Source organism: Emys orbicularis, chromosome 1, assembly GCF_028017835.1.
Source record: "Emys orbicularis isolate rEmyOrb1 chromosome 1, rEmyOrb1.hap1, whole genome shotgun sequence".
Classification (NCBI taxonomy): domain Eukaryota; kingdom Metazoa; phylum Chordata; order Testudines; family Emydidae; genus Emys; species Emys orbicularis.
Genome location: NC_088683.1, coordinates 69174155 through 69187757, shown reverse-complemented (window position 1 = coordinate 69187757; position 13603 = coordinate 69174155).

Below are 13603 nucleotides of genomic sequence, written 5' to 3'. Positions count from 1 at the left end.
ACCCAGAGTCCCCAAAGTCCAACACTCCCAAAGTCTCTTGGGTCCAGCACCACCCAAAGTCCCAAAAGTCCAACAACCCCCAAAGTCTCTGTCCCTGGTCAGTGCAGCCCCAGAGTAAAAGGGGGGCACGCAGGGTGTTAAGGGGCACCTTACGTGATCCGAGGCCGGCCGGCCGTCTCTCCGTGGGGTTCCGCCACAGCCTTCACCACGAGCCAGTCCACTTCCTGCCGTCCCACGAGCTGCTCCGCTCCGCTCCGCTCACCGACCTGTGAGCCTCTCCATCCGTCCCTGCAAACAGCCCCGATCGCCATCCTTGGGCCACTCTAACCGTCCCCGCAAGGCTCCGCGCCGCTCCTCCAGTCTTCCCCGCAAATTGCTCCGCCAGCTGCTTAGCAATATAGCTTCAGGCTCCCCCACTAGTTAACACAGCACTCAGTGATCTCAGCTCTTAATAACTTTGGCTCTTTTGTGATTTCAGCTCATAGTAGTGGAGCCCCAGTGCTGGTGCACCATTGGCCCAAAGTGAATTCAGCTCAGAAGCCTGTAACTAGACTCCTAATGGAATTAAAGTTAGCTCTGACATTCAACAATGGAGAGAGGAGATGGTGCAATTGGTGTTTCAAGCCCTCAAAGGGGACCCATACCATCAGGTACAAATACCTGTCCCCATCCTCTCTCAATCCACTGGGTTTTGTAACCCATGCCCCTTGTCAAGCAAGTGCTACTTAGGTAATGGTGAGTCCTTCTGTCATACAACAGTTCCACTGGCCTTGATTCACAGAATCAGGGTAACAAAACTTTATTCTTCCTGCCCCAATAACAGAGAAACTGGGGATCCCACACCAGCCAAAGTAACCACTTTCAGTTGCTGTTGTTTCATGCCAGGCGAGTGGGTGTGCCTATACAAACAAGATCAGCCCCTGGAGTTCTTTTCCACACTCACCATAATTCACCACCAGATGTCAGGGTAGAGCTCATCCTGACTCTGCTTACAGATAGAAAAGCTTCCTTTGCTTTCTTTCTTTTTCTGAATGCTGCCTGAGAGGGGCGTTTTCTTCTTTCACTCATGACTGCTGTTCTGTGCCAGCTATAGTGGCTCTCAACACTCAATTGAAGGGGACAAATAAGCAGGCTGGTAGCAGGGCCTGAGTGAGGGAAGATATCAGCGTCTTAAAGGTCTAACTGGCTCCTACTACTTCAGTTGACTGCCTGTTCTCCTCAAGTGGGGTCAGGGAAGCAGCAGGAAACAGGAAGCTCCCTGAGAAGCTGGTGTTTATCAGTCCAGGCTCCTGGAGGTGCTAGACAGGTAATAAGAGGTTCCTCCTCCTCTCTCTCCCTGCAGCTCCTGCTGCTTTCTGTTATTCCCTCTCACCTTTTCTCCTGCCTGTTATGTCTCTTGTGCCCTCCTTCCTCCAGCACAGCACTCCACCATCTCTGTGCATCTAGAGTAGAGAGAATACATATGCACCAACAGCAGACAGTTTTCTACACTCTGGGCCCTAGTGGTCCGTCCCCCCCGTCCCCCCACAGTCTGGCACCTGAGGCAGCTGCCTCAGTTCGCCTCATGGTAAGGCCAGCCCCGAGGGAAGGAAGCAATCCTTCCCCCAAGCAGCACAGAGCTAGTGAATCCATTCTACAGGGGAAGGGAAGGACCACATGGTCATGGACCTTCCCTCTCCACCCCCAGCTCGCATCTTGATCACTTCTAACCACACCATGCACTCCAACACACGCAGAGTGAGCCCACCATGGAAATGAACTCCATGTTTTGCAGGAGGCTCCCCCTGTGCCCTGCCTTCCTTTGGGCAGCTGTACCACACTGGTAAAGAGTGGGCAGGATTTGTCCTTTAATGAATTTCAGTAGCAAGGGTATAAAATATATAGCAACAGTATAATTTTTGCTGCATAGTTACAACAGCTGCAGCTTCTCTCAGTCAGTGAAGGATGATTTCTCATGGTTAATATACTCTTAGATCCAGGGTTGCGTATAGCCTACTCTTCCCTCCTTTGGAAATGCAAAGAAAGGCAACCCTTATTGCCAGGTGTATTCAGAATAAAGTATGGGGGTTATCTGCTACTAACAGTCTACTAGCTTCTGTCTTTCAGGACTGTAGTGGTTTGAGGCCAGCCCTCCCTGTCAGTCTTGGAGTGAGGTCACGCCCCCTCACTACAATTATCATAAAACTTATTTAAGGGCATGGTTTGTGGGAAACAACTTTTGTTTGTTTTTGGCAACATTTTATTTGTTTCAGAAAAATAACTTTTATCCATTCTTGTCTCTATGTATGTGCAGAGGAAAAAAGATTACAGTATTGGGTCTTTGTAAACACAACAGAGCCTGCACCCAAAATACCAGAGTTCCTTATAACACTCACTGCTCACTCACAAGAGTCTACGAGTTCCACTGGAAAGTTGACTTTTATACAACATGCAGCCCAAAAGATATAGGGCCTGATTTTTCCCCTTATTACTTAATAAAAATACTGTATTTGCCTACCATGCAGCAAAAATAGGTAATCAGCCACCATATTAGTGACAACAGATGCAAATTTACAAACCATGGGTATAAAACTGTGATGCACTTTGGAATCCTTTGGCATTAAAGTCATTACATCAATATATAATTATTAGTAGTAGCAGTAGTTTTGCCTGCCAGTTCTCATCTTACTTCAAATAGCAACTGAAAAATTCTCTTACTTATATGCCTCTTAAATTTTTTCTTGCTTCGTTTTTGGTCTCATGAATGAATACTATAATTTGTTTCTCTGAACAACGTCTCTACACAATTCTTTTATGCAACTTATACCATATACTAGGAACTGACAATTTTGAATGCATTAAAATGTTTTAGGATACAGTTTGCCTGAAATATTAGTATTTAAATTGAAGTTACGTTGTACTGTAAGCTGTCACCAACAATATTTTCCATAGGAAAATGTACAACAGGTGTACAGAACACTTGAAAGGGAAACACCACAAAAATAGGAATTAGCTGAAATATTTCTTCAGCTGTGACCCTTAGAAAAACTGCCAACATTTCAGATTAAAATACCCTTTAAGCAGCAGAGGGGAGAACATCAGATAGATGTTTTCTGTGCTATAAATATAAAGTATAGCAATTGTCCACTGCTGTGAGAATACAGTAGAAGATGGATCAAAGATGTCAACCACTATTATTTCAACACTCAAGTGACTTAGAATTTACAGCAGTTATCCAGGAAAAAAGGGGACATGTGCTATACATCCTGATGGTGATGAACTCTTTTTGTGACTTATTCTCCAGGGCTTCCAAGATGTTTTTCCCTGAATGTTTAAATGTAAATTTCAGTTTCAGTTATGTAATATCTCCTTGTAAAAGATCTGTTTTACTAGAAGCATATATCATTTAGAGTCCTGGCTTAAACCCTCTTAAAACTGAAACATTCCATTATGAATTATTTGCTTGCTCTGTACCATAAACAGGTTAAAAAAAGAAATCCCTACTAATTAATTATATTTTAAAAGTCCAAAGAGGAACAAGATGCATATGAAACAATAAGCTCATCTCATGATCTTTCACTTTTGTCACCATTTTCCTGCTATCACTCTACTTCCTCCATATATTCCATACTTACATAAAGAGTGTTTTTTACCCATTTTCCTCTGAAGTATGGGGTACTAACCACAGTTAGATAGGATACTGGTCTAGATGGACTACTAGTTTGAAATAGTATGACAGTTCTTATGTTCCTATATTCCTGTGAACTCCACCTATGTTTTCTTCTGTTACACTTATCTTAACTTAGATTGTAAACTGTGTAGAGCAGGGACTCCATCTATTGGTTTTGCACACCCTACACACATCTATGGCATTATTTATTACATAAGTTCTTATTATACAAGTTCAACAACCAGCAATTGAATGTTAAATTCAAAATTTTAAAACCTGGTTTTCTTACAGATGCAAAAAATTGTGTGCACAAGCAAATTATGCCATGTAATAGGACATCTGTGTGACATCATTTTTGTCTGCACATAATTGCAGGTACATAATTTCCCCTTGAAAAAGCACACAGAAAGGGAGCATGGGTTATAAAAACTGGACCCTGACAAATAAATGAGAATTGCAGTCCCTGCCATGCAATAATTGTCTCCGTTTGGACCCAGACACAATCCCTATGACTGAGCCCTGCAGTCAGGCAAATACTTAAGGCTAAATTCTGCTCACAGCAGTAAGGTGCAAATGCCACGCCCTCCCCCTCAGGATTTGTCCTTTAATTAATTTCAGTAGCAGGGGTAAGTACAGTACCGCTGCTGCTGCAGTCAGGGCCGGCTCTGGCTTTTTTGCCGCCCCAGGCAAAAAAGCCTCCCGCCGCCCCCCCTCCCCCCCGGAGCGCGGCAGGGGAGGGCGTCAAGCCCGGCCGCAGGCCGCTCTCCCCGACCAGCCGGAGTGCCGGGGGGAGGGCGGTGAGCCCGCCGCGGCTCCGCTGGCGGCCGGAGCCCCAGGAGGAGGGCAGAGAGCCCGGCCGGGGCTCCGCTCTCCCCAGCGTCCAGAGCGCCGGGAGTAGGGCGGAGAGCCCGGCCGGGGCTCCGCTCTCCCCGGCGGCCAGAGCGCCGGGAGAAGGGCGGAGAGCCCGGCCGGGGCTCCGCTCTCCCCGGCGGCCAGAGCGCCGGGAGGAGGGCGGCGAGCCGGGCCGGGGCTCCGCTCTCCTCGGCGGCCAGAGCGCCGGGGGGAGGGCGGCGAGCCCGGCCGGGGCTCCGCTCTCCCCGGCGGCCAGAGCGCTGGGAGGAGGGCGGCGAGCCGCCCGGGGCTCCGCTCTCCCCGGCGGCGAGCCCGGCCGGGGCTCCGCTCTCCCCAGCGGCAAGAGCGCCGGGGGGAGGGCGGCGAGCCGCCCAGGGCTCCGCCTTCCCTGGCGGCCAGAGCGCCGGGGGAGGGCGGCGAGCCCGTTGCGGCCCCGCTCTCCCCGGCGGCCAGAGCGCCAGGGGAGGGCAGCGAGCCCGCTGCGGCTCCGCTCTCCCCGGCGGCCGGAGCTGGAGCGCCGCACCGCGCCGCCCCCCTCCAGGTGCCGCCCCAAGCACAAGCTTGGTGGACTGGTGCCTGGAGCCGGCCCTGGCTGCAGTAATTCAGAGCATTGCTCTGAGTGCATGGTTACGTTGGCCTGGTCTACACTACGACTTTAATTCGGATTTAGCTGCCTTAATTCGAATTAACGCTTGACCCGTCCACACAACGAAGCCATTTAATTCGAATTAAAGAGCCCTTTAATTCGATTTCTGTACTCCACCCCGACGAGCGGAGTAGCGCCAAAATCGAATTTGTCAATTCGAATTAGCGTTAGTGTGGCCGCAATTCGATGTTATTGGCCTCCAGGAGCTATCCCACAGTGCACCATTGTGACCGCTCTGGCCAGCAATCTGAACTCGCATGCACTGGCCAGGTGGACAGGAAAAGACCCGGGAACATTTGAATTTCATTTCCTGTTTGCACAGCGTGGAGAGCACAGGTGACCACAGAGAGCTCATCAGCACAGGTAACCATGCAGGCTGATAATCGAAAAAGAGCACCAGCATGGACCGTACAGGAGGTACTGGATTTGATCTCTATATGGGGAGAGGATTCAGTGCTAGCTGAACTGCGTTCGAAAAGACGAAATGCCAAAACTTATGAAAAAATTTCCAAGGGCATGATGGAGAGAGGCCACAATAGGGACACAGATCAGTGCCGCGTGAAAGTCAAGGAGCTCAGACAAGCCTATCAAAAAGCAAAGGAGGCAAACGGTCGCTCCGGGTCAGAGCCGCGGACATGCCGCTTCTACGCTGAGCTAAATGCATTTCTAGGGGGGGCCGCCACCACTACCCCACCTCTGACTGTGGATTCCGAGCTGGGGATAATCTCATCAGGTACACCTGATGATTCCGTGGAAGGGGAAGAGGAGGAGGAGGAGGAGGACGAGCTGGCAGAGAGCACCCAGCTCTCCGTTCTCCCCAACAGCCAGGAACTGTTTCTCACCCTGACTGAAGTACCCTCCCAAGCCTCCCAAGCCAGCACCCAAGACCATGACCCCATGGAAGGGACCTCAGGTGAGTTTACCTTTTAAAATAGAAAACATGGTTTAAAAGCAAGCATTTTTAATGATTAATTTGCCCTGAGCACTTGGGATGCATTCGCAGCCAGTACAGCTACTGGAAAAGTCTGTTAACATGTCTGGGGATGGAGCGGAAATCCTCCAGGGACATCTCCATGAAGCTCTCCTGGAGGTACTCCAAAAGCCTTGCCACAAGGTTTCTGGGCAGTGCAGCCTTATTCCGTCCTCCATGGTAGGACACTTGACCACGCCATGCTAGTAGCAAGTAATCTGGTATCATTGCCTGACACAGCCTGGCAGCGTATGGTCCCGGTGTTTGCTGGCATTCAAGCAACATCCGTTCTTTATCTTGCTGTGTAATCCTCAGGAGAGTGATATCGCTTAGGGTAACCTGGTTGAAATAAGGGAATTTAATTAAGGGGACTGAGGTGGCCGTTCCTACTGGGCTGTTTGCCTGTGGCTGAAAAGAAATCCTTCCCTGCATTTAGCCAAGTGCAAGGGGGGGGGGGAGGATTGGCCCAGAGCTTTTCGCGTTTTGCTAGCAGGGATCTTCCCTGATACCAGCCATGCGGTGGGGGGAGGGAGAAAGCACTCATCCCAGAGAATTCATGGCGGGTGGGGGTGGGGGGGTGTTAGTTTGGTTCCTGCAGGGATCTTCCCTGATACCAGCCACGCGGTGGGGGGAGGGAGAAAGCAATCATCCCAGAGAATTCATGGCGGGTGGGGGGGGGGTGGTGTTAGTTTGGTTCCTGCAGGGATCTTCCCTGATACCAGCCACGCGGTGGGGGGAGGGAGAAAGCAATCATCCCAGAGAATTCATGGCGGGTGGGGGGGGGGGTGGTGTTAGTTTGGTTCCTGCAGGGATCTTCCCTGATACCAGCCACGCGGTGGGGGGAGGGAGAAAGCAATCATCCCAGAGAATTGGATGGGGGGGGGGTGTTAACCTTCAGCAGCAGAAAACAAGCTAACAGGAAAACTGCAGCACAACGGGCTTTGCTTGGTATGTGGGAAAGCAGGGCGCAGAAGCCTAAAGACAGTGGCTTACCATGGCAGCATGCAAGGTGAATTCTGTTGCCCCGACCTGCGTCTGTGATCTCTAGCAGCAAAGCCACAGGCACTCAATATTAAGAGGCAAAATGCGACCTTGCACAGAAATCACATGTGCTATGTAATGTGAATAGTATACACCGTGAAAGAGTATAAGCATTGTTCTGAAAAATGTATCTTTTAAAAAAATTCTCTCCTTTTTTCACTCCCTCCAGCAGGTGCAAATGTTTCAAGCCTCCCTCCTCCTTCCCGAAGGCTATCCCAGATAAGGCGTCGTAAAAAAAAGACGAGAGAAGAGATGTTTTCCGAAATCATGCAATCCACCAGGAATGAAAGAGCTCATCTGAATGAGTGGAAGGAGACGGTTTGCAAGTATAGGAAAGAAGCCAGTGACCGTGAGGACAGGAGGGACCAACGTGAGGACATGAGGGACCAACGTGAGGACATGAGGGACCAACGTGAGGACAGAAGGGACCAACGTGAGGAGAGGAGAGACGCTCGAGATGAGAGGTGGCGGCAGGAAGATCAGAGGAGTCGGGAAGCAACGCTGGGGCTGCTGCGTGAGCAAACAGACATGCTCCGGCGTCTGGTGGAGCTTCAGGAACGGCTGCTGGAGAACAGAGTGCCGCTACAGCCCCTGTATAACCCCCCTACCTCCTCACCATGTTCCATAGCCTCCACACCCAGACGTGTAAGAACACGGGGGGGAAGGCTCCGTACACCCTCCCATTCCACCCCAGTGGACAGCCCAAGCAAAAGGCTGCCATTTTTTTAACCTTTTTTTACTGGGCTTTTCCTTCCCGCAGATCCTCCTCCCAAACCCCACTCAGGTTCTGTGCCGCTACAGCCCCTGTATAACCCCCCTACCTCCTCACCATGTTCCATAGCCTCCACACCCAGACGTGTAAGAACACGGGGGGGAAGGCTCCGTACACCCTCCCATTCCACCCCAGTGGACAGCCCAAGCAAAAGGCTGCCATTTTCTTAACCTTTTTTTACTGGGCTTTTCCTTCCCGCTGATCCTCCTCCCAAACCCCACTCAGGTTCTCTCCCTCTTTTTATAATCAATTAATAAAGAATAAATGATTTTTAAACAATGGTGACTTTATTTCCTTTGAAAGCAAGCTGGGGGAAGGGGGAGGGTGGGTTCCTTACAGAGAATGAGTCAATAAAGGGAGCGGGTTTTCAGGAAGGATAAACAAACATAAATTTCACACTGTAGCCTGGCCAGTCATGAAACTGGTTTTCAAAGCTTCCCTAATGCGCAGCGCTTCATCGTGTGCTCTTCTAATCGCCCTGGTGTCTGGCTGCGAGTAATCAGCAGCCAGGCGATTTGCCTCAGCCTCCCACCCTGCCATAAAGGTCTCCCCCTTGCTCTCACAGAGATTGTGAAGCACACAGCAAGCAGTAATAACAATGGGGATATTGGTTTGGCTGAGGTCTGAGCGAGTCAATAAGGATCGCCAGCGACCTTTTAAACGGCCAAATGCACATTCTACCACCATTCTGCACTTGCTCAGCCTGTAGTTGAACAACTCCTGACTCCTGTCCAGGCTGCCTGTGTATGGCTTCATGAGCCATGGCATTAAGGGGTAGGCTGGGTCCCCAAGAATAACAATTGGCATTTCAACATCCCCCACGGTTATTTTCTGGTCCGGAAAGTAAGTCCCTTGCTGCAGCCGTTTAAACAGATTGGTGTTCCTGAAGACGCGAGCGTCATGAACCCTTCCCGGCCAGCCCACATGGATGTTGGTGAAACGTCCCTTGTGATCCACAAGTGCTTGCAGCACCATTGAGAAGTACCCCTTGCGGTTTATGTACTGGGTACCCTGGTGCTCCGGTGCCAAGATAGGAATATGGGTTCCATCTATTGCCCCACCACAGTTAGGGAATCCCATTGCAGCAAAGCCATCCACTATGACCTGCACATTTCCCAGAGTCACTACCTTTCGTAGCAGCACCTCCGTGATTGCTTTGGCTACTTGCATCACAGCAGCCCCCACAGTAGATTTGCCCACTCCAAATTGATTCCCGACTGACCGGTAGCTGTCTGGCGTTGCAAGCTTCCACAGGGCTATCGCCACTCGCTTCTCAACTGTGAGGGCTGCTCTCATCTTGGTATTCTGGCGCTTCAGGGCAGGGGAAAGCAAGTCACAAAGTTCCATGAAAGTGCCCTTACGCATGCGAAAGTTTCTCAGCCACTGGGAATCGTCCCACACCTGCAACACTATGCGGTCCCACCAGTCTGTGCTTGTTTCCCGGGCCCAGAATCGGCGTTCAAAGCCTATAACCTGGCCCATTAACATCATAATCTCCAAAGCACCGGGGCCCGCGGTCTCAGAGAATTCTGTGTCCGTGTCCATGTCCTCATCACGCTGGTCGCTGCGCTGCAATCGCCGCCTCCTCCTCCTCCTCGCCTCTTTTTTCTGGTCCTGTGTAAGCATAAACTCCACGAGAAAGCGCGAGGTGTTTATAATGTTCGAGACTGCGTTCTGGAGCACAACGGGATCCATGCTTGATGCAGAATGGAGTCTGCAGAGTTCACTCAGGAAAAAAGGCGCGAAATGGTTGTCTGCCGTTGCTTTCAGGGAGGGAGGGGGAGGCTGTACCCAGAACTACCTGCGACAATGTTTTTTGCCCCATCATGCACTGGGGTCTCAACCCAGAATTCCAAGGGGGGTGGAGACTGCGGGAACTATGGGATAGCTATGTAAAAGCTACCCACAATGCAACGCTCTGGAAATCGATGATACTATGGTAGCTTGGACGCAAACCACCGAATTAATGGTGCCTAGTGTGGCCGAATACATTCGAATTTATAAAATCGGTTTCCTAAATTCGAATTATATAAATTCGAATTAATCCTGTAGTGTAGACATACCCTTCGTCACTGAAATTTGACCCAGCTCCCCTTCCATCCAGTGAGCAGGAGAGTCCACTGAGAACTCAACCTCTGGCAGCATTGGCAGATCATGCGCTCTGTAGGTAAGAGATGGGAGACTGTCCAGACAAAGGATCCCTGAGAAAGATGTAGGGGTGGGGATTGGAATTTGCCCCACCCCCACCCCAAGAAATATCTGAATTGGCACTACTGGCTCACAGGGTTGTAAAAGTTTCACAGCAGGCTAGATGTGATTTTGTCCCATCTACAGAACCAAGAACAAATCATGCTGTAACATGATCAAATCTCAGTCAAAGTGAATGGTCTGGCTCAGTGATCACCCCCTGAGCATGATATACTCAGACCTTCATGATGCTCAGGGATAAAAATGTGTAAGATATATGAATATACTTAAAGCCCATAAACACAAATATGTATTGGTTTGAAGGCTAATAGCAGTAAAACATTGCCCAAATGGAAAAATAGTTCCTAAGATTGTAGCAAGTTGTCTGAATCTGGCAGCTGAGGGTATTATACACTATCCAATTTTTGACTCAAGAGTATTTTTTTTCTGTACTGCCAATGGCCCCTGGACACAGGTCACTACTGATTATCCTTTTGGATTTTTTTAAAAAGTGCTAAAAATCTTCAGTGTAAAAAGCTACTTTATGGGCCCAGTGAGAAGTTCCCCTTTCCCTGCCCCAAACCAAATTATTAAGTTGTTATTGAGATGGTTAGGACAACGTTGCACACATTTGCCTCCTGTTGTTTGGAGAGCAGCCTGGAGTGCTATTGAAATTGTATTCCTATTTAAGGAGCAAGGTAATGTTATTCTGAAATGGACTCAGGATTTATGACAAATATATTAAAAAACCCAAACAAAATAGTCTTCAGGCCAACATCGCAGAAAGTGACCTCAAGCCAGTGTGGGAAGGAACAAATCAACAAAGAGAGTGACCAAGTATTCCCTCCATTGTTAACATTCAACCTAGCCAACAGGGTCAGGAACTTGGGCTGGCATACAGTATCTGATCACCTGTGGAAGCAGTTTGTCAGTCCATACACCTCCCTCTCATGTATGATAGAAAAGAGACAGAGAGATGTGTATGCTTTGAAAACAGTTAACAAAGATTTATTAAGAAAATTGACAATAGGAGGGATAGGGGAATGATAACTAGAATAAACAACCCAGTACAAATGCAAGTGTGGCTGCCCCCAATTGGACGTGAAGCCCTGAGACCTGTACAACCCTTAACCTTGACTATATTTAAACTAAACAAAAGGAAAACACAAACTAACCCAATACTGTACTGAGTCAGAGGTGACAACTTCAGGTAAGACAAAACAGCTGATGGGGGTGTATCTTGTTGTAGCTTGACAGCGTGAGTTCCGAATTCTGGACCTCAAACCAAGCTTCACAGCCTGACTTGGGCTACAGGAGGGAGGAGCACAGGACCGTCAGCAAAGATCTACTGGGACCAGGATTGCAGATAAAAGCGTCGCTGGAATCAGGATATAGGTAGGCGTTATAGTTCGTGAGTGATGTCTACTTGGGCGATGGTGTGGGTCCGGAGTCACTGAGGAGATCCTCGACGTCCGCACAAATCAATGTGATACCTGGCTGCTGCTCTGATGGAGAGCAAGAATGCTCAGGCACACAGCCCTTTTTATATGCTCAGTGGCGCGAACCTAGCCGTCTGAGCTGGTTCTAACTGCCCCCAAGAGTCCGTTGCTCTTTTCCCGCCACTAGTTTGAAAAGGTGTGAAAGTTCTGACAAAAAGGAGCAACAACATGGAATCCGAGTTGTTATTATGGCACAACACCATCTTGAATCATGGACTCCATTGATTTCTGTTCCATAATTAACTCATTTTATACTAATCATTACAGCAAACACATTAATTCAAACATAAACATTAACATCATTAAACATACAGTTAGGGGGAAACTTCCCAACACCATCCCCATCTCTCCCTTTGATCATGAAAATTCTTAGAGTAAACCCCTAAAATAGACTTCATGTCAGATCCCAGGCATTCTAAAGTGAAATCTACAAGGGATACAGCTCTAAATGGCTTAGTATTAGAGATGTGGGTTAAGTAGAAATACTAGAACCAAACTGAACGGTGATGTAAATGGAGGTGTAAGTTACACATCAGGTTTAAGCAGGTCTGAAAATGGATGGTGATAAATGATATAAAGTGTAAGTGGTTCAGCAGTGTAGTTTACATGCCAAAGGGACAGATGGGTTAGTGTAGCCAGAAGAATAACTCTCCGGAAGAAGTCAAATAAAGCAACATTTCTTACAACAACCAGGTAGTTAGTTGTCCATATTCTTCCTGTGCTGGGTTTTATTCTTCAAGGCTTTCAATCTGACAACTGTTACCAGTCCTAAATTGCTAAAACGAAGGGCAAGACAGGGTAAATGAATGAAACAGGATAAAAGAATATGAGAATGCAAAAGATACAGACAGAATACAGAAGTACAACAAAAGAAAATGAGTAAGAGGGAGAGGAGATACTTCACCTTGCTGTATCTAGATACTTCATAGGTCTCAGGAGATCTCACCAGGTCTGCATTTGAAGAATAGTATCCATCGGTGTGGCTCATGCCCACAAGGCTCTTTGCTTCCGTATCTTCAGTTTGCCTCTGGCCACCAGTCTGGGGGCCCCCCCTCCAACAGGGATGGGTCTTGGGCACCAGCGACCTACTTACTGTCCTAGAGCACTGTTGGATGAGGCCGGGCAGGCTGCCCCAACAGAGCTGCACTTCCTGTCTGGCTACCACTGTTAAGAGGGCTTTCCCTTCACCCTCTCCCCTGGTTCTTGTCATGCAGAGAGAAAGCAGAAGACCAGAAGTCTGAAGTGCAGGCAATGTGTTTATTGGGGTTAGTTCCCAGCAAACATGTATACCACAGTTCTATACGCTAGCAGAGTCTGTTTCCCAGTGTTCCATTTCCAGCTCTGACGCCACAGAGCATTTACCCATGTCCCCCTTCCCAGCTCTGACGCTGCAGAGCCTTGCTTATGTCCCTGTTCCCCATTCCCACCTCCTCCTCCTTAGCAGGCCCAAATATACCTGCAGTGCACACCCCTAGTCACACTCCTTACAGCTTATGGTCATGTTCCATTTTGGAGGGTCATGGGTCTGGGTCTTTATCCCACCTCTTTTGTATCCCATGGGAGGGGTAAGGAGTGAGGTTGTGTTCTGGCCCAGGCCAGGCTTTTAGTGTTTCTTATGCCTCTCCCCCATCCCCTCCCCCGATCTGGTTGCTTGACCTTGGCTTGAGAAAGGAGCCAGGCAGCCTTTCAGTGTATGCTCATATATTACACTCCCACCATACCCTGTAACACTTTAACTGCTCTATCCCTTATCTCTTCCCATTGTACTAAAAACCCCATCTGGTTGTGGGAAATGCAACACACAGTGTCTTTATTCTTGTTCTTCACACATATTAGTATAAGATATAAGAGTTTCAAAAAGTCAAACCCAAAATTCTATCTCAGGCTAACAAACAGGCTTATATGCTAACCACCACCCCCTCAGAAGAATCGACCCCACTCAACCCCCATGCTGAAAAAGCTGTAGAGGGATGGTGAAGCATACAAC